The sequence below is a fragment of the Pongo abelii genome, chromosome 5 (assembly GCF_028885655.2).
Source record: "Pongo abelii isolate AG06213 chromosome 5, NHGRI_mPonAbe1-v2.0_pri, whole genome shotgun sequence".
NCBI classification, from domain to species: Eukaryota; Metazoa; Chordata; class Mammalia; order Primates; family Hominidae; genus Pongo; species Pongo abelii.
Genome location: NC_071990.2, coordinates 156,543,779 through 156,570,113, shown reverse-complemented (window position 1 = coordinate 156,570,113; position 26,335 = coordinate 156,543,779). Strand labels below are relative to the sequence as shown.

The 26,335-nt window shown below is 38.7% G+C and overlaps 1 protein-coding gene across 11 annotated transcripts in view; it reads right to left on the bottom strand.

Moving 5' to 3' along the window:
- SCAF8 (SR-related CTD associated factor 8) overlaps positions 1–26,335 on the bottom strand; it is a 229,923-nt gene that overhangs the window by 91,245 nt on the left and 112,343 nt on the right. For 3 of the 11 annotated variants that reach the window (XR_010140387.1, XR_010140383.1, XR_010140382.1), the window contains one exon: positions 11,131–11,391. The exons of 7 other annotated variants lie outside the window; for them this stretch is intronic. The gene's annotated coding sequence lies outside the window, so the exon portion shown is untranslated. Of the gene's footprint in view, positions 1–11,130; positions 11,392–18,226; positions 18,537–26,335 lie in introns of all 11 variants that reach the window. One more of the 11 variants, XR_010140385.1, reaches the window with a different exon arrangement.

Below are 26,335 nucleotides of genomic sequence, written 5' to 3'. Positions count from 1 at the left end.
AACTCTACTAAAAATACAAAAATTAGCCAGGCGTGGTGGTGCATGCCTGTAATCCCAGCTACTCAGGAGGCAGAGGCAGGAGAATCACTTGAACCTGGGAGGCGGAGGTTGCAGTGAGCCGAGATCACGCCACTGCACTCCTCTCTGGGCGACAGGGAAAGACCCTGTCTAAAACAACAACAACCAAAAAAAACCTTAATATTCCAAAAGTTACAAGAGTTTATCATAGTGGAAAAAAAGTTACTGAAAAGTGACCTAAATAGTGTTCTATTTCCTGAGCCTCCATAAACAAATTATTTGCAAAATATATCTCAATACAATGTCACTCTGTTAACTAAAATAAGTTCTCTCCAATAGTCTTATTTATTAAACGTATAAAATACCTGGAAAGCAGTGAAAAGTAATTATTCTTTTTTTTGCGGGGGACGGAGTCTCACTCTGTAGCCCAGGCTGGAGTGCAGTGGCATGATCTCGGCTCACTGCAACCTCCGCTTCCCGGGTTCAAGAGATTTTCTTGCCTCAGCCTCCAGAGTACCTGGGATTACAGGCACGTGCCACCACGCCTGGCTAATTTTTTGTATTTTTAGTAGAGACGGGGTTTCGCCATGTTGCCCAGGCTGGTTTCGAACTCCGGAGCTCAGGCAATCTACCCACCTCAGCCTCCCAAAGTGCTGGGATTACAGGCTTGAGCCACCTGCCCAGCCGATTTTTTTTATCTTGTAAAAAAACCAACCTGTAACTTAGATTTATAAAATAGGTGGTGATGCCATATATTCCAGGAGAAGTTCTCTCTGTCTCCTAGCCATCAGACCACCTGGATTATTGGACATAATTCAGCATTCTGGACTCACTACACATAACAGACCCTAATATAGCTGGGGGAAACACACAAAAAAGAGGCCTACTTCTGTCTTTGATAGCTGATTTATAGAAGTTAAAATACAATCACATTTAAGAAATAGCTGGTATCATATTGTACTATGGAATGTTCTATTCCAGGCTGTTTAACCTTTGTGTGTGTGTGTTTTGGGGTGGGGGGGGTGAGAGGGAGTATTCACACATGTGACTCGTTTAAAAATCTGAGCACAGGCCAGGCGTGGTGGCTCACGCCTGTAATCCCAGTACTTTGGGAGGACGAGGCAGGTGGATGACCTGAGGTTAGGAGTTTGAGACCAGCCTGGCCAACATGGCAAAACCCCATCTCTACTAAAAATACAAAAACTAGCTGGGCATGGTGGCACACGCCTGAATCCCAGCTACTCAGGAGGCTGAGACAGAATTGTTTGAACCCAGGAGGCGGAAGTTGCAGTAAGCCAAGATTGAGCCAATGCACTCCAGCTGGGCGACAGAGCAAGACTCCATCTTTAAAAAAATAAAAAAAATCTGAGCACGGATTTTTGGGTATTATGGTAATATGGCATATAATTCCAAGGAATATCATGGTCAACCTTATTCTTAACACCCTTTGCCTAAGAAATATATGGCTCTTAAGTTAATCACAAAGATGATGTAGTTCATGGCCTTCTATCTAGTCTAGGGAAACCCTACCATCCCTGAAGAAAGGCCAGATGTTTATGAGACATCACATTTGGGTAATTTTTCTGCCAGTTCACCTACCTATAATAGACGATAGCAAGTTGGAACCAAAATGTCTCACTACAGTTGGTTTATCCCACCTACATAGAGGCAGTGACTATGTAGATAATTGCTTAGGGATACGAGGTTTAAAAGTATACAGTGAACATAAAAACTTTAACTAATATCAGTCTCACCTTTCAAGACCAAATTTATACCTATAAAAATGTGTCTATATATTTCTGTGCCAGATATTGGTTTCCCTCACTCCAAATTGGTATGTGGGTAATAAACTTTGATTACACAGAATTTGAAAGTTAAGCCAGGCATGGTGGCTCACGACTGTAATCCTAGCACTTTGGGAGGCAGGGGCGGGCGGATTGTCTGAGCTCAGGAGTTCGAGACTAGCCTGGGCAACATGGTGAAACATGGTGAAAATTTTTCTCTACTAAAAAATTACAAAAAATTAGCCAGGCATGGTGGTGCACGGCTGTAGTCCCAGCTACTCAGGAGGCTGAGGCACAATAATTGCTTGAACCTGGGAGGCGGAGGTTGTAAGCCGGAGCGCACTGCACTCCAGCTTGGGTGACAGAGCAAGACTCTGTCCCCCCACCACCCCCACCAAAAAAAAAAAGAAAGTTAATAAAGTTAATAGAGAGTCCAAATACAAATAATCAAATTTTTTAAAATTTTTAATTGGGTCTGTTGAAGACAAATGCACAAATGCCTTATAAATGACCTAACAGATTTCTAATGTGAAAAAATACTATAAAAATTGGAATGCTACAGAGAAATACTGAAAAAAAAAAAACTGTATTTTGTGACTCACTGAAACTAGGACATTTAATTGCAAAAAAAGCATCAATATCAGTCACTAAAAACAGCAACTAAAAATGTGATTATGTACTCTGTACAAAAAATTCCAGATTTAAAAAAAAAAACTCATTGTACAGGAATGAACACAGGAAGAGCTTTAAATTAAAAAAAGTAGAGAAAACTTAAATCACTAAAGACTCTATACACATCTGGTTCCTTGACATAGATGTTATTCATTGAGAGTTAGTGAAAACACAGAATATACTCTGTTTTGATCCTCAGAGAGCAGTCAATAGAGTGAGGTTTAAGAATTCAGCTACCATATGCCAGCATGAGTTCTATTTAGGAAAAAAATGGGTATGTAATTACAGCAGATTGAGTATTTACTACATTCTATGTACTATTCTAAGTACTTTACCTATATAACTCAATGACTGCATACCACAATGCTGTGAGGCAGGTACTAGTATCAAGCCCATTTTACAGATGTCGAAACAGGTGCAGAAAGGATAACTATAAGATAACCTCATGACTACTAAGTGGCAGAGTCATAACTCAAATCCAGGCACTATCTCCAGGACCCACGTTGCTAACCACTGCAATGTGCCCTCTGCACTGAAAATTAGAGTGTTAGAGCTAAAGGGACCCATGAAAACACCTGCATTGTAGTCTCCTTCTGTAAACTGAGGCCCAATCACATTGGTCTATGATTCCTCGCTGCTTGCTCCATTCACGACATTCCTTTATCACCTTTTACAGCCACCTTCACAGGAACTTGGGTCATTGCACAAGGCTGACTGGAGATTTACACATTTGCTTTGACTATCTGGTAAGGACACCATTGCAGTTTTATAACAAAACAGCATTTTGTTCAGTTCTCACATACTCCTCTGTTATCAGAAGCCTCTGTGGCGATAATCATATAAAACAATACCCTATGAATATTTTGTTGGACACTCAGAGAATCAAACACTATGTAGCATGGACACTATAATAGTTTAAATGTCTAAACAGTTTTAATAAGTAAAATCTCATTCTTAAATAGATGACAGTACTGAAAAGAATACCTTCGAAACGATTTTGGATTTGCAAATTAAATGTTAAGAATAGATGAAAAAGTCTCCAACCCCACCTCAGATGCTGAATCTGATGAATGTTAAAGTTCTTTCAAACCCTGAAACTGAGAGTCTGAATGGCTGTTTCTGTGAAATCATAGTTTCTGGTGCTTCGGCTGATTCACCTAAGTATACTATGAGACAGTGTGCCAGGGCTCTACTCAACCTCATCAGAATATGCTCCCATTATGTGGACAGACAGTAACAGGTGACTCTCAGGTGATGACAGGCAAGTGATTTTGTTAAGAGGTGAGGTGGGAGTGGGGTGGGAATTTGGTTAAGTTCCCAGAAATATCAATGATTGTTATTAGTTATAACATTCTAGGATAACTAGCTCATCCCTAGAAGCAAACACTGGGTTTCCTTTTATAGGTGCACAGTGACCTCTACTGGTACAAGTATAGAATCCCAAAGTGCAATTTTCTCCATAAGTGATTTTCAGAGGCACAACTAAGAATATTTATTCTTTTAAAATGACACCAAAAAGAAAAGATATAATTTAAAAAATACTTATTTTTTGAAACCTTTTATAATTTTCAATTAATGAGATCTCCTCTTCTACCAGAATTAGACATTTCAATTAAAGTTGTCCAAACACATAATGTCACAGAATGCAAAGAACTAAACAGTATTTTAATTTAAAAATCCTGCTGCTAAGTGTTATGGTGTCAAAACTGCTATAAAATATAATTATTTTGGAATAACTCTAATTTACCCAAAAAGTACCAAAGACACCAATTATAGAAGAATTATAGCGCATATTTAAAATTTGCAAAATGCTTTGAAACTTTGCATTGTCGAATGCTAAGTAACTCACCTTCCCGTGGATATTTTGCTTCCCTGATTTTAAAACAATTAAAGCATTGGTTTTCTCTCTTAAATCCCAAAGGCTATCAGAAATAAACTGTAGGGAGGTTTATTACATTTCTAGAAACTTCCAATAGGCAAGTTTTATCTGCATGTGAAACAATGCCAAGTGAGATGCTGACGTCAAAGACAGCCTCCATATGTGTCATTATTTGTCATGCACATCAAAATACTGTACGTGAGTTCGAAGGAAAATGAGTTTTTAAAAACCCATGGCAATATTTTTAATTATTGTAGGCTGAAATTATTTCCTTCAAACTGTATTTCCGTAACTTTCCACTGCAGAAAATGAAGTAGAAAAGAATTTAAAATGATACTTTTCAGTGAGGAACACTCAAACCAAATTTCATTCCAACAGCGGGAGAATACAGCTTCCTTAATCTTGCCCATTTTGTTTGTTTTAACAAAGTATAATAAAAATAGCTGTGAACTAGTGAGTTAGCCAGTTTTTGCCCAGAATAAATATAACAGAGTTCCTTTTCAAGAAATTATTCATTGCTTAGATAAGAGTAATGAATTAGGAAAAATGAAGACTTTTTATTTAACTTTGATAACTAGGACTCGCATATCTGTATGGCACATTTCCTTTACACGATTTCTGTTTATTAATTAATAGCCCATATTTGCTGTACTACATGCAAGGCACTGCTGGGGATACAAGGGTTACAAGGCATAGTCCTTGCTCCTGAGGAACCAGCACTTAGGGAAAATATGACTGCTATACAAGTAACTATAAGAACATATTTTATTTTATTATTTTATTTTGAGATGGAGTCTTGCTCTGGCACCCAGGCAGGAGTGCAGTGGCGTGATCTTGGCTCACCACAACCTCCACCTCCCAGGTTCAAGCAATTCTTGTACCTCAGCCTCCCAAGTAGCTGGGATTACAGGCGTGCACCATCATGCTCGGCTAATTTTTGTATTTTTAGTAGAGACAGGGTTTCGCCATGTTGGCCAGGCTGGTCTTGAACTCCTGACCTCAGGTGATCTGCCCACCTTGGCCTCCCAAAGTGCTGGGATTACAGGCATAAGCCACTGCGCCCAGCCTATAAGGACATATTTTAAATAATTAACCCTTAAAAGACAGAGTTTTTACTAAAAAATGATCTAAACTTTTCATACAACTCCCTACCGCCTCCCTCCCCTACCCCTGCCCCACATAACAATATCTGTAGCCACCTCGTGGGGCCCTGCTTCTGCAGACCTGTAAATGTCTTCTCTTTCCTTGCATATTTGGGGCATCAGATGGGGAAAATTATGCTTCTGGCTCAAGGAATATCCATATTAACCACTGTTAAAGCAATTGCTGGGCCAGGCATAGTGGCTCATACCTGTAATCTCAGCAGTTTGGGAGGCCAAGGTGGGAGGATCGCCCGGGCCCAGGAGTTTGAGACCAGCCCGGGCAATATAGCAGGACCTCCCCTCTACAAATAATTTTTAAAATTAGCTGGGCATGGTGGTTCCTTTCTGTGGTCCCAGCTACTCAGGAGGCTGAGGCAAGAGAATTGCGTGAGCTCAGGCAGTCAAAGCTGCAGTGAGCTGAGATCATGCCACTGCACTCCAGACCCTGTCTCAACCCCCCACCCCGGCCCCGCCAAAAAAAAACAACCCACAATTGCCACCACACAACTCCTACTCAAATAATCGTATCAGTAAAATATGTCCTAGGATCACATAGTGAATAGACACATACTAACAGCTTTCAGTAGTGAAAGGTGAAGAGAAAGAGTGAAGCCCCAGGGTGAATCCATCAGGGCCTGGCCTCTGTTTTGTACTCTCTACTCTCAGCCTACAGGATAATGCTTTACTCACATAAGGATAACACGGGACACTACAAAAGCAATTTTCTAAAAGTTAACTCTAATTCCCTGAAAACATTCATGGGTTTTAAAATAATAAACATTAAATCACAGCCGGGCATGGTGGCTCATGCCTGTAATCCCAGCACTTTGGGAGGCCAAGGTGGGTGGATCACTTGAGGTCAGGAGTTCAAGACCAGCCTAGCCAACATGGCAAAACCCCCTCTCTACTAAAAATACAAAATTAGCCAGGTGTGGTGGTTGGCACCTGTAATCCTAGCTACCTGAGAAGCTGAGGCAGGAGAATTGCTTGAACCCAGGAGGCAGAGGTTGCAGTGAGCCGAGATTATGCCACTACAATCCAGCCTGGGTGACAAGAGTAAAACTCTATCTCAAAACAAAACAAAACATTACATCAAGAAATTCCATGTAACTACTGAATCCCTGAGAGTGCTCTAAAATAACATGTCTAAGAAAAGAAAAACACCCTTCCAAACTCTGTCAAGACTGGGTAGAACAGAGAGGAGAACAGGAAACAGCTGAAATGCTCCTCAGTAGAGGACTGGAGCACCATGGGAAACTGCAGATACTGGGTACAATAGGAAAACAGGAAACGTGTTTCTCAGGAGAAAATTGGTTAACTAGGGCCAGGCGTGGTGGCTCACGCCTGTAATCTCAGTACTTTGGGAGGCCGAGGTGGGTGGATGACCTGAGGTCAGGAGTTCGAGACCAGCATGGCCAACATGGTGAAACCCTATCTCTACTAAAAAAAAAAAATACAAAAATTAGCCAGGCATGGTGTCAGGGGCCTGTAATCCCAGGTACTCGGGAGGTTGACGCATTAGAATCGCATGAACCTGGGAGGCAGAGGTTGCAGTGAGCTGAGATTGTGCCATTGCACTCCAGCCTGGGAGACAAGAGCAAGGCTTCATCTCAAAAAAAAAAAAAAAGAAAAAAAAGAAAATTGGTTAACTAAATTATGGTTAAGCAAATAGCAGAATATTATGCAGGCATTACAAATGATGTGCAGCTTATATGCTCGGGAAGCATCTAGAAGAACACATGAGGAACTAACAATGGTTGCCTCTGCAGAAGAAGAATTAGGCTGGCTGGCTAATTATGAATTTTTTACTTCATCTCCTTTGTTATTGGTTGAATAAGTTATGATAAACACATATTATTTTAAAATAAAACAGACAAAAATGTGAAATAAGCACCATTTTGAATGACAAGAAGAAAAAGGAAAAACGACTGTGCTGTGGATGGCAGAAAGAAAACAGGTATAATGAGATCAGCGTGAGAGATGTTCACGACAAAAGAATAGGACAGAGTACCAAACTTTTAAAATTTTTGGTCAGATGAACAATCTGATGAACTCATTTGTCAAAACAAACTATATTAATTTGAAAAAATAAAAAATCACTGAATTGAGTAAAGTGACAGCATTTCTGAAAGGAAATAAACCTCTACATGAAAAGTCACTCAGTGTGAGAATGTTAAAATTTTTATATTTTCTATTTCCACAGCTATCCTCACATATTTTCTTGTCTGCTTTAATCAAGGTATCACCCCAGACAATGTTAACCACTCCAGGAATTAGCAGTGAACAAAACCATATTGTCCTTCACTCGTGGAAGCTTTTGTTGCACAAATTTCAAAAGCCTTGTCAAAGGCAGAAACCAGTTAGCACAAAGAATTGATGTCACAGGATAAACAATTTGTACAAATCCTCAAGATACTCGAATGACAAGTTCTGTGCTTAGGACAACATTCTCTATGAGGACAAAGAAGGCAGTAAAACAGTTTCAAGAACCACCACACTTCAAACATGTAACACTGTTTTTAAATGCTGATCAAATGTTAAGGCTCCAAAATGCTATCATTAAGAGATTCATTTTTTTCCTTTATTTTTTGAAAGCATTGTTCAAAAAACAAGTAACTATGTTATCCAATATGAAATTGCACAATATGAATTTTCAGCTTAGCAACTAGTCTAGGTAATGATTAACTGGAATAAGGCAATGACAGGAAGAAAACCCAAACCAGGTGAAGCTGTGGCTACAAACTACAGAATGCTCACCTGCCTAAGGGGGACACAGAAGGGAGAGTCTGGGACCGAAGAGCAAGAATTCCATGTAGACTTGGAGTTCCTGATCATTCAGCAGTCATTCATTTCAGTTAAGGGTAGACTTCGCTCTCGTGAAAATGTGCGTGTGAGTGAGACTATATGAGGAACCTCAAGAAAGAGAGAAGGATAACTTTTTAAAAATTCCCTGGAAGATATTGGGGTAGGCTAATTAAAAAATCAATAAAAAGAAGCAGAAAAGAAAGCCAGGACAATGAAAACTCCACTTATTTTACAGTATCATCTGAGACTGGCAACATATTTTACAGATTACATTCCCAAAGTGTGTCTGTGTGTGTGTGTGTGTGCACGCATTCATGCATGTATGCAACTATGCATTTAAAGACTCAATTTTATCAGCAATGAGAACAATTTTACAATTCTGCTGTCTTCGTGGCTGTAACCTTTACTGAGTCAATTCTCTTGTCCACTTTCAAAGACTTATCATCTTGGGAAACTAAAATAGTAATATTCCTAATCTTCTGGCAAAGCTAACCATCAAATGATCAGTAAAGAATTTGCCCCTCATGAGTATATAACAAAGTCAAATTCCTGCACTAGTTAAATTATCTGGCAATGGCAAAATTCTGTTGGGGATTACAAAACGAAAGGAATGTTAATAACATTCCAAATAAGTCCTTTAAAATTAAAACTACAAGGAACTTTAAATTAACAATTAAGAGTATGCTCCAAGGGAGATGCATCTAATACCACACAACTAATAAAATGAATTGACAGTCCTGAAGGTATGAGCGTTTATCCTTTAAAGGTGTCAAAATGTTTTATATTCAGCTAAAAGATTTCATGCTATGACCAAATTTAATGGAGACATCTTCATTTCTGAAGCAGAGCATCTATAGCAGAGTCTCCAGATGCTCTATTTCAATAAAAGCACAATGCAATCTAACAGCAGATTTGAAAATCAAATATTTCCAGAAAACTGGTAACCGGAAAAACTGAAAACTGATTTTTGCTATAGCTAATGAATTTTTTAACTTTTTCATTTGGTAGTAAAGCTGTCTCAGGAACATTTTGTCTTTTGGCAGCTAGTAGGAATTTCAAAATCCCACTTTCTCCTTGGAAACGTTATTGATTAGGTCTTTTTTTTTTAAGAGGGAGTTTTGCTCTTGTTTCCCAGGCTGGAGTGCAATGGCGTGATCTCGGATCACCGCAACCTCGCCTCCTGGTTCAAGCGATTCTCCCGCCTCAGCAGGGATTACAGGCATGCACCATCACGCCCGGCTAATTTTGTATTTTTAGTAGAGACGGGGTTTCTCCATGTTGGTCAGGCTGGTCTTGAACTCCTGACCTCAGGTGATCCACCTGCCTCGGCCTCCCAAAGTGCTGGGATTATAGGCATGAGCCACTGCACCCGGCCTGATTAAGTCTTTTATGGCTGAGGCTGTACTTAACACCCACCTTGATGGGATCCAGTTAGTCACTTGTTTCTCATTTAAATATACAACCAAGTTGCAAACTACAAAGCTACACAGTCTACATCAAGCTAACTACACTATATATAGTTTGATGTATAATCAATGTACAACATGATGGAATCTTGTAATACTACTAGCTACAAAATGCTTTCTCCTTTCTTTGAAAAAGACTTGCATTTTTAAAGCCAGTGGAAAACAATCCAAATTAAAAATCAACACAACAGATATACAGAAAAAAAGAAGAGCTAGGAACAAATTTGCCTTGTTAAAATGCTTCTCTTAGAAAGATGATAGCTTGCACATTTGCAACTAATCCACCTGATGCACAGAGCATTACTGCTGCTGTCTCTTCTTGAACAAACACAGGCCTTGGGCTTTACAGACTAATTCAAATGTGTATAAATCAATCGCTTCCTTCCGGCTGTTGCTCTTTTTAGATAGCAGACAAGAGGCTCTAGTTTAACGATGGCAGTCAGGATGGACACATTAGAAAGAAACATTTTAGTTTCAATGTTACCATAAAACCAGAACGAAAAGCAGCATGCTGTATTATACATTACAATTTAGGTTCCATTTCTAGCTCCACCTAAAATGAATATGAACAAACTCATTTTTAAGTGTTTGTCAGTCAAATACAATAATAGTCTAAATTTATTCACATATGTACCAACCAAAGCCCAATAAAGCTAAAAGGAAGCCAAGTGTAATAAAAAGGCAGCTATAAGGTCTTGTGTTTGAATTTTTACCCAGCAAGAAATAAATGATACTTAGTAATCCATCTTTCCCCCCCACTGCCACCCCTGCACACATCTAAAATAGGCTAACTTCACCTATTCTAACTTCTGAGATTGTTTTGGAATTCCTGTTTTAATTTTTTTTTTTAAGACTGGATGGTTAAGTTACTATAATTTTTAGATACAGGTTCAATGGTCATTATAATATACTCTAAGGAGGGGTCTAATTATTATAGGGGATTTCAAATTTGCAGTCCAACAGGCAGAGTAGAAATCATTCAATTCTAGAAATTGTTATCATTAGCATTCTTATAGAAGAAAAATTTAATGAGATCTGACAGATTAAACACATACACCACAGGCTGGGCTGCTATGTGAATAATATTCAACCCTTCAAAGGGGGAACCGTTTTACTAGGTAACAAGAATTGCTTGCACTGTGAGAAATAGTGCAAAACTAACCCAAAAACACCAGCAGATTATTTAATGTTCTTTTGGCTTCCACCTAATAAGATACTATAAATAATATGGTCTGCTGGGAAATGTCCCATGTAGAAATAACCTAATATATAAGAAATGAGAAGGTTCCTTGCTAGAGTAACTCTATAGAAAATTAGAATTCTTTCATCAGTGGGTCTCAAAACATAGTATGCATATAAATTACCTGGATTGCTGGGTAAAGATGCAGGCTTCCTCCACCTACTCCCAAAGCTTTTAGCTCTATTAGGTCTTGGGAAGGGCTCAGCCTGAATTTTAAACAAATCCTTTGGGTATTCTAATACAGGTATCCATGGTCCACACATTGAGAAACACTGATCTTAAAGGTGTGAGACATCCTTTATAGCTGGCCTCTTCTGTAGGGTGATTCCACGGGGGCGGTGTGCTCTGTCCAAAAGTGTGAATTACCTGCCATTTCATCATTAACCTATAATGAAAATTTGACAAGGAAAGCTCTTGGTTTACAAAAGTCACTTATTAAAGTGAGAATTTGTGTTTTTTAAAAAAGAGATTATCCCCCAAATCACAAACTCACTAAATAACAGCTGATTGTCTAGAATCTATTATGTTAGCTAGACAATCTATTATAACATTAGGGTCTATGGGGACAATGAAGAGAGACACGGGGGAAAACAGTGGGAAAAAAAGGCAAAAGGCAATAATCTACTTATAACTCTGCCTAGACTCAGCCTTATGTGTCATACAAAAGTGTACACCTGGCCAGGCACAGAGGCTCACACCTGTAATCCCAGCACTTTGGGAGGCCGAGGTGGGCGGATCAACTGAGGTCAAGAGTTTGAGACCAGCCTGGCCAACATGGTGAAACCCCATCTCTACTAAAACTACAAAAAATTAGCGGAGTGTGGTGGCAGGCACCCATAGTCCCAGCTACTCGGGAGGCTGAGGCAGGAGAATCGCTTGAGCCCGGGAGGCGGAGGTTGCAGTGAGCTGGGATTGCGTCACCGCACTGCGCCTCAAAGAAAAAAAAAGTGTATACCCCACACAAGGGCACTATGGAACAAACCCATTAATGAGTCTCTCCAACCTCACTTTCACACCATACACAAAACTACCACATTAATCTCTCCTTAAACATCAATTCATTTTTCAGTTAGAGAACCTATACTAAGTACCCTGACTTCTCCTCTCGAAGTCTCTGTGAACTATGAACTACTCCGCTTCTGACGCTGAAGATTCTGTATAACCCCATCTCACTTAATCAATCCAACCATAAGTCTGTCACTTTCTCCTAAAGTGGATTTCCCAGCTCCAATCAGATGGAGCTCACATTTCATTAACTTTCGAGGGGTTGACTCTCAGGCTTTATACCTTTGCTCTAGTTGGTCTCATAACTGATCAGTATCTCTACATGGAAATACCTTTCACCCTGTCTCAGCCTTTAAGATAGTCCTTCGAGGCCAACCCCAAATCCCATTTCCGCCATAAATCTAGTCACTACTGCATTCTTTTCTCTTCATATGGAGCATTTCACACCTTCACCAAGTACTGAAGCACTTGGCTATATTCAACCTTGCATTTTTTACACCATTCTTTAGTATCTTCCCCATCGCCCACCACCTTTCTAAGTTCCTTGAAGGCGGTAACACTTACAGAATTTCCTGGTATCTCCATCCCCACCCAATCTCTCAAACAAAATGCTAGCGTATAAAATTGGCTTGATAAATAGCTATCACAATTCATGCATTTAATTATCATCAAATTGCATCCCAATGAATATCTGTAAATTAATTAAACAAATATCTGAGCAACCATCATACATCAAGAGCCATTCATAGGCACTGGGGCTATCCTTTGTGAATTCTTTGTCCTCAACTGTCTTATGTAAGCCCTTAAAACAATTTGTCCTCAACTACCTTATGTAAGCCCTTAAAACAAAAACTATCTTTTTTCTGCTACTAGCGTCACACGAAGATCTATAGCAGCTCTTTATTACAGATTCTGAGAGTTAACCAGAGCATTTTCTACTCTATAAGTTACTGGCACCACTATGACAGCTGAGAAGAGAAGCTAAAACATCACTTTCCCCCAGACCAACAACACTGAGTGTTCTATTTTATCACACTAACAACATGAGATTAATTTAAGGTATGGAATTTACTTCCCATGGGTGCCCTATTCAGTACCTGGTAGATACGTATATTAGATATCAGCTGTAATAATTTTTATTTTAAAAGCCACAAAATAAAGATACATATAAACTGCCATCATTAAAGATTTCTATCACTATGATTACCTTTTCCTGAAATAATAAAAAGGACAGGACAATACACATAGGAAGAAGGCTTCTCAAGGATTAAAAGCTCTTACGAGACTTAGTATTTATTATTTTAAAAAATCATGGTAAAATGTATACAACATAAAATCTGCCATTTTAATGGCTTATATATTTATATTAAGAAAAATATTGAAATAGTACTGTAATACTGACTAAAACATGGGATTCTTTCTTGCAAAAAACTCACTATGATTAATACCTGAATTTGGAAACTAGTGTTAGTAAATATCTTTTTTACATTCTACTGCTGAAAAAGTAATTAAAATATGCCATTAGTGGTTAAATTATTTGTATTTCAGGTAGTAAAATAAAACACAATACTAAATATTATACTTTCCAGTTTTTCTTTTTTTTTTGAGACTGAGTCTTACTCCTGTTTCCCAGGCTGGAGCGCAATGGTGCGATCTCAGGTCACCACAACCTCCGACTCCCGGGTTCAAGCGATTCTTCTGCCTCACTCTCCCGAGTAGCTGGGATTATAAGGCGCCCGCCACCATGCCCAGCTAATTTTTGTATCTGTAGTAGAGATGGGGTTTCACCATGATGGCCAGGCTGGTCTCGAACTCCTGACCTTAGGTGATCCACCCGCCTCGGCCTCCCAAACTGCTGGGATTACAGGCATGAGCCACCCCGCCCAGCCTATACTTCCTAGTTTTTCTGCATTCTTTTCTTAAAATTCACAAATGGTTCCTAATAACTGTAGCCAAAAATCTTTATAAAGACAGCTTATTGAGACAGCCTGGCCAACATGGTGAAAGCCTGTCTCTACTAAAAATACAAAAATTAGCCGGGCACGGTGGCACATGCCTAGTCCCAACTACTTGGGAGGCTGAGGCAGGAGGATTGTTTGAACCTGGGAGGCGGAGATTGCAGTGAGCTGAGATTGTGCCACCACATTCCAGCCTGGGTGACAGAACGAGACTCCATCCCCCCCCCCCCAAAAAAAAAGCTTATTATGTAACAGGTACCTGCTAAGTACTTTACATGCATTACTGCGTTTTTTCTTAGTGAGGTATCAATTCGCATATGATAAATTTCACCTTTATCAAGTGTACAACTCAGTAGTTCTAAGTATATTGACAAAGATGTATAACCACCACCACCACCACCACCACGAATTTCAGAACATTTTCATCATGCTGAAAGGGAACTGTACCCATCAGCAGTCACTCTCCACTCTTTCCCACCCCCTCACCCCTAAGCCGCTGGTAACCACTTATCTATTTTCTGTCTCTACTGACTTGGCTTTTCTGGACATTTCATATAAATAAATCATAATATGTGATCTTTTGTGTCTGGATTTTGTGTGTGTGTGTGCGTGTGTGTGTGATGGAGTTTCGCTCTTGTCGCCCAGGCTGCAGTGCAATGGCACGATCTCAGCTCACTGCAACCTCTGCCTCCTGAGTTCAAGCGATTCTCCTGTTTCAGCCTCCCAAATAGCCGGGATTACAGGAGCACACCACCACGCCCAGCTAATTTTTTTGTAGTTTTAGTAGAGACAGGGTTCCACCATGTTGGTCAGGCTGGTCCCAAACTCCTGACCTCAAGTGATCCACCCACCTCGGCCTCCCAAAGTGCTGGGATTACAGGCGTGAGCCACCGCGTCTGGCCTGTGTCTGGCTTCTTTTACTTAGCACAGTATCGTCAAGATTCAACCATGCTATGGCATGTGTTAGTACCATGCATTATTACTCTTTAGGTCTTCAAAACAAACACTTAAGCTCAACACAATAATTGGCCCATTTTACATTAAAAAAAAAAAAACTGAGACAATGAGACATGAAGTAACTGGCCCTCTTTGAGTCTCTCTGAATTCAAATTTGTTCACTGCATTTCTATACAGATGTGTAAACTGTAAACATTTAATTATATACCAACTTATATGGAATAAAGTATACATTAAAAAAGAAAACTGCTACGTAGGCCCATGACTATAAGTCACAATTTCTTTTAAATTTTTTCTTTTCTAAAAAATACAGCCAGTGATCTCTATGGTGTTTTCAAACTCCAAGATATTGTTAAAACATTAAAGGCTTATTCACTTTCTCTTCAACTCTGATCTGGTGCCCAATCTTTCAGAATAAAAGACTAATTACTAAAGATCACTGATATCTGATATATTGTTGAGAATATGGCTTCATAAAGTATACAGTGAACTCAACAGGTCAACATGGCAATAACATAGTTCATAGTAAGAAAAGGAACTCAGTATTTACTTATATTATCTGTAAATAGTAAGTGTTTATATTGCAACAAATAAAAAAGTAGCAAACATCATTTTTAGGGTTACAGAATTTTTTAAAAAGTCTCTCTGGAAAGATCCTGACAGCTACACATGAGGACACTTCCAGGAAGAATTATGGATGAGTTCTTGACGAACTGATCCAGAATGTTATATATAACTGAACACTTCAAACTCAGTGTAAAATCTGCCCAGCAGCAGTCAGTAGATAATCTTTCTGGTCTTCTGGTAATCTTAAGGATGGACTGACTGACTTAAAATTGTCTGTCAGCATGTGTAGGTGTCTGCCATAGGTAATAACATAGATGTAAATGGCAGCTGGTGTATGAAACACCCTAACTGAATACTGTCTGTATTTGGAAAAAGCAAGCTGAGTTGCTCAGAAAAGGCAAATATAATACATAAAAGACTGAAGAAGAAAGAAGGGAGTAAACCAGTCTATATATTTATTGTAGAGCAGAATACATATTTATCGCAACATTATGTTACGTTATCTTTAATCAGAAATAGCATTTTAAAGATGTGACTTAAAAGAGTCTGAAAACTTCACTGAATTATATTTGAAAAAAACACCCCAAGACATTTTAATAAGTCTTAAAACACAAATTGAAATACCAATGTAGATTTTATATTTATAAAAATAAGAATCAGCATTGTCAAGCATGGTAACTCCTTAATGGAAACTAACCAGAAGTGAGAATTACAAAAAAAAAATTTTAAATATAGTTTGGGACAGAGAATTCTGAATCATATAATTTTAATTAAGGTAAACAGCCTATATTATCAGCAATTGCCCTTCTAGAGTAACGCTATAAAACAGGACTTCCTGGAAATGTTCTGTATTTGTGCTGCTCAATTTGGTAGGCACTAGCTAATGTGGCTGTTGAGCATTTAAGTGTGACTGGTGTGACTGAGGAACTGAATTTTTAATTTTTTATAAATTTAAATAGCAATATGTGACTAAAGGCTACCATACTGGACAGTACAAGTCTTGAATAACACGTGACATCATGCTGTAAAAGGACCCTACCATTACTGTTCAGGAAACTTTCAAAAGTTAAAGAGGAGACTAGGGTTATTCATGTTGGGTGGGCAGGGAAGAGACAACAGGAGAAAAGAAATGTCCAAAGAAACCTAAATTTGACCTCCATGATTTTAGCAATGTTTCCTTCAAATCCATGGACTAGGGCAACGAATATTAAAAATAAAATAAAATAAAGAAAGAAGGAAGGAAGAGAGAAAGGGAAGCAGAAATCACAAAGACAGAAGGAAAGATTCCCTAAGTAATGGCCACTAAGTATTAGCAGCAGTCAACATTTATTATGCAGTCTGTTTTATGTATTGTACTAAGCACTGCACATGTATTTTCATTTGACCCTCAAAATGAGTCTTCCAGGTACTTTTTATTTCTAGTTTTATAGATGAGGATATTGAGACTTAGGAAGTTAATTTGCTGAAACAAAAATGCATCTTCTAATGAAAATCTAGCAACTAGCATCCTTTCTCTATGTTCTAGCTGTATCTTACGTACCCATCTGTTACAGCAATTCATACCTTATATTGAAATAGTTTACTGGCTGTTTCTCACTAAAAGGTAAACTCCTTGAAGGCAGGAACTGTGTTCTGTCAATACCATAATATCTTTCTCAATTACCTACTGTCACCAATTTTTATCTATCAAGGCATCTGAAATATATATATTCTTCAATAAGTATTTGCTGAATTGAGTATTAATTTGTTTCTACATTCCAATGATAAACATGTGGTAACACACTCTCTTTCTCTCTCAACCCTCAGGCATCTATATTTGAGTTTTGAAATGGGTTGAAAGTCTGTTTAAAATAGCATTTTGTAAACTATTTCAAATAATCTAGAAAGAAACTTGGAACTCTTATAATCCAATAAAAACATTTAACTTTAAGCTATTTTTTTTCAGGCCCATTAATTTAAAATATCACATTTCCCATATTTTTAGAAATATTTTAATAGAAACTTTAATACTGTGACTGAAATATTTACTACACAAAAGTTGTGCCATATAACAACATTAACCTCTGTATGTTGATGTGTAAGCACGGAAGACACACCTCTTAAGGTACTTGAGCTGAACATAGTGCCTATGTTAACTTTTAAGTAATAAAGCTTTGATGGTTTCCAATCTTTTCATCTTATTTATCAATGACACTTTTTAAAAACCTTTCACATTTTACTAAATTCTATTCTCTCCTAATGGGCACATTGCCAGTTTCTGCTAAGGTAGAGTGAGGCCTAGGACAAACTTAGGGAAGCCTGTCAAAAAATCAGAAAGAATCAAAGAAGGTATTCCCTCAGTCCTAATCCACAGACTTCCACCTCAACATTTCATGAAATTCAATCTATAAGCAAAACAAAAATATTCATATGAGACATGCTGTCAAGGCTCTAATATTACCAGAGATGGTATCAAATAAAACTCTTAAATACACCATGGAGCAGCTCTAGTTAAAAAATGATCTCGCCTTCAGAAACAACTGTACGTATGGCTTCTGCTAACTGTTGTCTTACGAGGAAACAAAATCATTATTCAGTTTAACTGCTATTTTTAAATTTGTTTTACTTTTGTCACTAAGCTTATTTACAAAATTCTTTTAATCTATAGTAACATCAAAAATAAGACTTCAAATATATGAAAACCCGTGTTTGTTGGGGAAAAGATAAATGAACTACAACTAAATTTTAACACACCTATGAATCACTTGAGCATCTTTCAAAAATGCAGATCCTGATTCGGTTGACTCTGGGATGGAACCTAAGATTCTGAGCATCATAAGCTTCCAAGTGATGCTGAAGTTGCTGGTGCAAGGCTTTGTGTAGCAAATAACTAATTTTTCCAGATTTCAGTGGTTTGATTCTTCTAGGTTTTGTTTTGAAGACAGGGTCTTGGCTGGGTGCAGTGGCTCACGCCTGTAATCCCGGCACTTCGGGAGGCCAAGACAGGTGGATCATCTGGGGTCAGGAGTTCAAGACCAGTCTGGCCAACATGGTGAAACCCCGTCTTCAAAGAAAAAAAGAAAAAAAAAATTAGCCAGGCATGGTGGCAAGCACCTGTGGTCCCAGCTACTTGGTACTGAGGCGGAGGTTGCAGTCAGGTGAGATCATACCACTGCACTCCAGCTTGGGCAACAGAACGAGACTCTGTCTCAAAAAAAAAAAAAAAAAACAAAACAAAACAGGGTCTCGTTTTGTCGCCTAGGCTGGAGTGCAGAGGCGTGAACACAGCTCGCTGAAGCCTTGACCTCCTGGGCTCAACTCATCTTCAAGCGATCTGCCTACCTCACCTTCCCAAGTAGCTGGAACCACTGGCGCACACCACCATACCTGGCTAATATTTTTAGGTTTTTTGTAGAGATGGAGTCTTACGTTGTTGCTCAGGCTGGTCTCGACCTCCTGGGCTCAAGCAATCTTCCTACCTCAGCCTCCCAAAGTGCTGGGAGTGTACTGTGCCCAGTCTCTTCTCGTTTTTTAAATGTTCATTTATGCTTTCAACAAATTTTTACTAAATGTGTTCTATGAGTCAGACATTATAAGCATTAATAAGATCTCTGTCCTCAAAGACTTCATTTGTTTAAAATAAAAAAAGCAAACAGGTCAACAAGTAGGAGTCTCCACGGTGGAGATGAGGACAGCATTTCAGAGAGAAGAAACAGTCAAGCAGTAAAAGCACTCTGGAGGAACTGCTAAGAGTATCAAATTGCTGAAACACATGGTATTTACAGCAGAGATCAGAGAAGAAACTGGAAAAGTAAACGGAGTTAGCTCATGATGAGGCCAGCAAGTCAGAATAAGCAGTTTAAATTTTATTTGGTAGGTTATCACAGAAATGAAGAACTTTTGGTACATGTGTTCAGATGTGTATTACAACATTAATGATCGTATAAACTAATAGCAGCTAACATTATTTACCCAGAAACTGTTCCAAGAGCTTTACATGTACTCAGTCACTTAACTCTACATCAACCTTATAACATTGGTACTAACATGTTCATTCCCACTGAGAATTCTGAAGCACCGAAAAGAAAAATGATTTGCCCTCAATTGAAACTCTGGCAACGTAGCTCCAGATGCTATGCTCTCTCTTTACCTAGGAAAATTCTGGAAAAATTACTCTGGTAAGCATTGCAGAAGTTGTGTTTGTCAGTGTTGAGCCTGGAAGGTAGTTTTGAAGCCACTGGAACTGTCAACGAAGGACTGAATCAAGGCCGAGCGTGGTGGCTCAGGCCTGTAATCCAACACTTTGGGAGGCCAAGGTGGGCAGATCACGAGGTCAGGAGTTCAAGACCAGCCTGGCCAACATGGTGAAACCCCATCTCTACTAAAAATACAAAAATTAGCTGGGCATGGTGGCATGCACCTGTAATCCCAGCTACTTGGGAGGCTAAGGCAGGAGAATCGTTTTAAACTGGAAGGTGAAGGTTGCAGTGAGCCAAGATCATGCCACTGCACTCTAGCCTGGGCAACAAGAGCAAAATTCCGTCCCCCCCCCCCAAAAAAAGGACTGAACTAAGGCAAAGGCAATGGAAATGCAAATTTCAGTTATGTTTAGTGAGTAAAAAATCCTAACCACTTTGTTACTAAGGGATGTTATGAGAGCAAAAGAGAATAGTTTCCTAGTCTCTAACTTGGGAGATGGAAAGAATGGGAATATCAACCATTGGGAAAAGAGAAAACATTTTTGGTGGGAATTAGGAAGAGAAAATATAGAGATTAAGCTTGAGATACTTATAAGGTATCTAGATAGAAAGTCAGGCAGACCTGAGTATCAGTGGTGTACTCACTGGTGTGCTGGTCCTAAGTGAGCTCATGTGGGCATGAACACGTGTGAATAGATGGAACCACATGGGAAGTTGTAGAATTCAAAGAAGAAACACTGATGATGGGCACAGGAGAGTGGTCTGCAAAGTCAAGGGAGTAGTTTCAAGAAAGTAGTCACTAACATTAAATCTGTGGTGCTATCAAGTAAGATAAGCAATGAAAATGGCTGCTAGATTTGGTCAACAGACCACTGGTGACTTTGGAAAGAAATTTCAATGGATTGGTGGGGTCAAAAGTCAACGACAGTGCACTAAGGAATAAAAGATGAAGAGACTGAGATAAATGAACTCTTCCCAAAGGTCATTCTACAAAAGAACAGACCAGTAACTAGAAAAGAGAGAGGTTTTATTCCTTTTTTACAAGTGAGAGATTTGACCACATTAATAGGAACACCTGGTGTCAGTGAAGAGGGAGAGGTTAAAAAAAAAAATACAGGAAGGCTGGGCGCGGTGGCTCACGCCTGTAATCCCAGCACTTTGGAAGGCGGAGGCAGGTGGATCACCTGAGGTTGGGAGTTCCAGACCAGCCTGACCAACATGCAGAAACCCCGTCTCTACTAAAAATACAAAATTAGCCAGGCGTGGTGGCGCATGCCTGTAATCTCAGCTACTTAGGAGGCTGAGGCAGGAGAATCACTTGAACCTGGGAGGCGGAGGTTGCGGTGAACTGAGATGCACCATTGCACTCCAACCTGGGCAACAAGAGTGAAACTCCATCTAAAAAAAAATAAAAAATAAAAAAATACAGGAAAGAGAAGATATTTGATGAAGCAGTGTTCTGAGTGAACCAGGATAATGAAAAATTTGCTTAGGACCTACAGCGTGATACGTCTAAAACTAGAGCAAGGTTTCCCAGCCTGGGCACTCTGGACATTTGGGGACAGTTCTTTGTTATGGGGTGGTGCCGCCCTATGCGCTGTAGAATATTTAGCAGCACCCTAATCTCTAATATTCACTGGATGCTAGCAGTAACCCACACCAAGTTGTGATAACCAGAAAGTGTCTCCAAAAACTGCTAACTGTCCCCTGGGCAGAGAAAAAGCAAAATCAACTCTAGTTGAGAACCACTGGTCTTGAGGCAGAGACCAGATTATTTAAATGAGCTGAGAGGTTACTGAAACAAATTACTATAGTCCCATCTACTAGTTACCTAAGGAAAAGAGGCAAGTTTCTCTGCTGGGAGGGGAGTAAGATGGTAAAGGTGGCATGTGTTGTGGCGAGTAGAAAAGTTTTGAAATAACTTGGTGAAATTCACCTACGGGAAGGTAAAACTGGGTATCAGAAATACTTTTCCTCCTCCTAGACTTAAAGGGCAAGTGTATGTCTCATCTCTTTATGGGCTCTCCAGAAAACAGTACACAAAAGGAACCTGAGGCATGAAGAAGGAACTGAAGGACCTTATCAAAATATTATTTCCAACAACTTAAGAAATGGGGTCATCCTGAAAAGTGTTCTGACCCTAAGAGGACCCACCTTTTTGTTTGCCCAAACAAGAGTTTTAAGGTCAGAAATTGAATTTATCTTTTTTTAACCAGAGTATACAATTTGATCATAATTTTGTAAAGTCTTCAATAGGAAGGCTTCTATATTTTATTTATCCCAAACCCTATCCATTACAATCAACACTTTGATTTTTAAGACACAAAAATAATCTGGTGTTTAAAATTAGGCATTATCTTTGAAAAACTGTCACATGAACTTTCCTATACTGCTGGAGATGAGTCCATATTATTATCTGTGCTCGGTATAGGAAATACTAGTATTTGTACCTTGTGTCCTGAAAGCTTAATTACTGCACACTGTAAGAAACAACTGATCCAAAGATGTTGTAACTAATTGAATCTCCCTTCAACTTTATCTTCTAAATACAGTCTTTACTTCTTAAAAATCTGTTTTAACAATCTTAAACTTCCTGAGAAGGTTGAAAATACACTTGCTCACAATACAGCTTATGAGTTCCATGGCACTCATAAAAGTGAAGAGACCAGATGTAAGATAACAACTCCTAGCATCTGTCAGCATTATTAACAAGGAAAGTGATCTGCAGAGAAACTTATGTCTTTAAATATCTCCCAGCCGGCACAGTGGCCACCATCTGTAATCCCAGCTACTTGAGAGGCTGAGGTGGGAGGATCACTTGAGCCCAGGAGTTCAAGGCTGAAGCAAGCTATGATTGTACCACTGCACTCCAGCCTGGGTGACAGAGCGGAATCATTAAAAACAGTAACAACAAAACAAAAACCTCCAAAGATATAAAACTATAAAACCGTGCCCTAGAAAGTTCTCTTTTTCCTACAATCACAAAGTGACTGAAGCACCTTTATGTGCAGCTCACAGAACTGAATTTGCACTTAGCAATTTTCTTTAAGAGATCTAATGCATTTCAACATGAGTATCACTCTAAAATATGCTGAAACAACAATCTCAGATATGACAGATTCTCACCTGTGATAAACCTCAAAATCTGCACATTTTCAAAAATATAACATTTTTTATTAGAAGCCAACTGTTGGTCATAATCAGTTTCACTATGGCTAAATAAAATCCCTGTAGGCTCTACAACCATTTGAAGTTAACTTGAGTATGAAAAGAGAAGTGCTTTGGATACATTACCAATTCTCTTCCAAACAGAGAAAATTCAAGCTGAATTCTCTTTCAGATCTACTACATGTACTAATGAAAGGACAAAAAAAAAAAGGATTTCATATTCCAAAGACCAATGTGGGCAACATCATTCAAATGTATCTCTAACTGCAACTTGACCTGCATACTTGACGCCTCATTTGATGGTCTAAGATAGGGAGCATTTTAGAAAAAGTCCATGAGCTTTACCCAAAATCTGACTGCAAAAATAATATGCAGGCCTATATCCAAGTAGGCAAACACATTTACTGAAGGCAAACATGTTCACACAGCAATCATGGTCATCTCTACAGCTGTTATGTCTCTATTCTCCCAAAGGAAACAAAAATGATTTGGAAACATGCCAAAGAGCAGTCTAGACACAAATAATTCAATTATAGTTAGCAAATCTAAGACTTTCAATACCCAGCTCACTTCTTAAGCTATAGACAGAAAAACAACTCTGTATTTATTGTTACAAGTTATTAAGTCAAATTACTTCAGAGCCAACATTAAGCAAATCAGATTTTATTATACTAGACACTTCAATTAATTGAAAATACTAGGTTTGAACTCACTGACTGGGTCAAGTTCCAAAGTGAAAATATTTATGAGACTGTTCTTATGTTTTATTTTGTTGTGTTTTGAGACAGGGTCTCACTCTGTCACCCAGGCTGGAGCCCAGTGGTGCCATCACAGCTCACTGCAGCCTTGAACTCCTGTGCTTAAGCAATCCTCCCACCTCAGCCTCCCAAACAGCTGGTACTATAGGTGCACACTACCACTCCTGACTAATTCTAATTTTAAAGTTGCTTTTAGTAGAGACAGGGTCTCACTATGTTGCCTAACCTAGTCTTGAACTCCTGGCCTCAAGTGATCTGCCTGCCTTGGCCTCTCAAAGTGTTAGGATTACAGGTGTTAGCCGCTGTGCCCAGGCTGTTTTTACATTTCTTAACAATATGGATCCAATCTTTGAAAGTGCTCAATATTAAACAGTCAGAAAGGCCATATGCATTGATTTCCATGTTCACAGGATACTTTAGTCTAATATATTTGGATTACATTGGATATTCATCTCTGGGCCCATTATTTCATAAACACGAAAACTTGATTTCAAAAAGAATCTGGATATATTAAGGTGGTAAACAATGCTTGTGCTTTTCTAAAACAGTCTTTTTACTGGGTTCTCATTAGTTTTGTTTTCTTTTGGAAATAACACAAATGTATGAGTTCTTTTCTTTTTCTGACTTCAATTCTGTTCCCTTATAAAATTTCTTCCTTCAAAGCAGTTCAATAAAAATAAATTGCCCCTTTAACATTTTTTTATAAATAAAGTTTTAACATCTGAAAAAAATTAACTGGGTTCAAAGGCCATGTATTAGTATGTTTTTAACAATGATTTAAAACAATTTTGACAACGTCAAACCTAAAACAATTGGCAAAAGTTGTAGTTATTCCATTTAACAACTCCATTAAGGATTCCTTTCCCTATACAGAGGTAAAAAGAAGGCTAAAATATCATTAGGGCATTATGACATCTATAAAATGTAGAGCTAATAAATGTTACCTGTATTCCTCTCTGATTAAAAATACTAACTCAGGAACATAAACATGTGAATGATTAAATTGTGCAAGATGTGATTTTGCATCTCAAGGCAAGTGAAGACAAAGAATGGTATTGGTATGGTGTTAATCAAGGGGCAGTAACATGTAACAATTCACAAATCATCCTAAGTACTAAATTGTGTAGTACAAACTAAGAAGACACTGCAAACTAACATTAACAACTGTTAATAAAGGCATACAATTTTATGTGGTAAACTGCTCCATGACCAGGGATGAAGAATAGGTTTCAGATCTAATGCTAAAACTGTGACTTACAGTGGCTGCCTGGAGAAATGTGAAAAATATTGGGTAAGCAGTAGAGTCCTGGGATAGATTAATGGTATATGCCACAGCTGTGAGACAGAGCATGTGTCTCTTGAGAGAGGGAGAGAAATGTTGATGCACCTTTTACTTTTTTTTTTTTTTTTTCAAGGATCTAGACAAAAACTAGAGTGTGGTAGCACAAGAAGGCAAGTTCCAATACTGACATTACAATGTTAACTTTCCCCAGGCTCAAGGTTTTTTCTATCGTTCAAGTTGTGGGAAAGGAAGTATGTGAGTCTGTCCTTTGGGGCTTGAAAGATTCTTAATTACAAACGAAAACTAAGAACAGAAGGATTTGGGAAACCCAGAAACAAAGGTGTTAGGGTCTCAATAGTCCTGTTACAGAGGTAAATTACAGATTGTACTGTCTTTTGAAAGCAGAAGGGTAGAGCAATCATTAGGGTGGCACGAGGGTATTGAGAGTGCTACGCATTGTCATTTACTCAATAAGGTGTAGTATTAAAGAGGGCCCAAGGGTGTGCATCAGGCTGTATGGGTAGGAATAACCTAGCGGTTTTTCTTTCCTGGGCTTAATTCCCTAACGAGATAAAATACTTGATGTTTAAAATTTTGGGTTTTTAAAAAAATCACCCCAAGAAACCTTCTGTTTAACATGTCCCTCTATGTACTCGTAATATACAATTAGCCGAACGTTATTTTTATTCCAATGAATCAATCCTGAACATGCACACTGACTCACTGAAAAAAAGCACCTCACTTTGCATTCATCAGTATGATATAAAGGAGTTTAGAATAGTGGTTAACAAACCAAAAGTCACAAAAAAGCACAACAGAAGAAAGGTTTCTCCTTGCTTAAAAAGGTCAAAGACCAATAGCGGACACATGCCTGTCCACTGCTGTACCACTCTCAGCCATGAGTACATCTGCTCTCGGAAGCCTTGTACAGTCTCAATTAACTTTTGGCAGCTGGTCTAAACAAAGTAGCTAAAGCAAATCCACAAAATGAACCACAGTACCCAAGCGACTAAGAGCACTGGGTACTAATTTGAAAGAGCACTATTAGGCTATAATAAATCAGAATACGAATCCTCAAAAATGACTGAAGGTTAGTATATTCTTCAGCCAGCTCTCAGTAATATTACTGCTTTGAAAATTATAGGTGGTTCTCTTGCTTACTCTCCTCTACCCTGAGTATACATTTAGTATTAATCTCTGGTTACTGGAGAATTTACAGATATCATTATTCTGTATTTTATTTATTGAGACAGGGTCTCCCTCTGTTGCCTAGGCTAGAGTGTAGTGGCACAAACATGGCTCAATGCAGGCTCAACTTCCTGGGCTCAAGTGATCCTCCCACCTCAGCCTCCCGAGTAGTTGGCACTACAGGTGCACACTACCATGACTGGCTAATTTTTATATTTTTTGTAGAGATGGGGTTTCGTCATGTTGCCCAGGCTGGCCTCAAACTCTT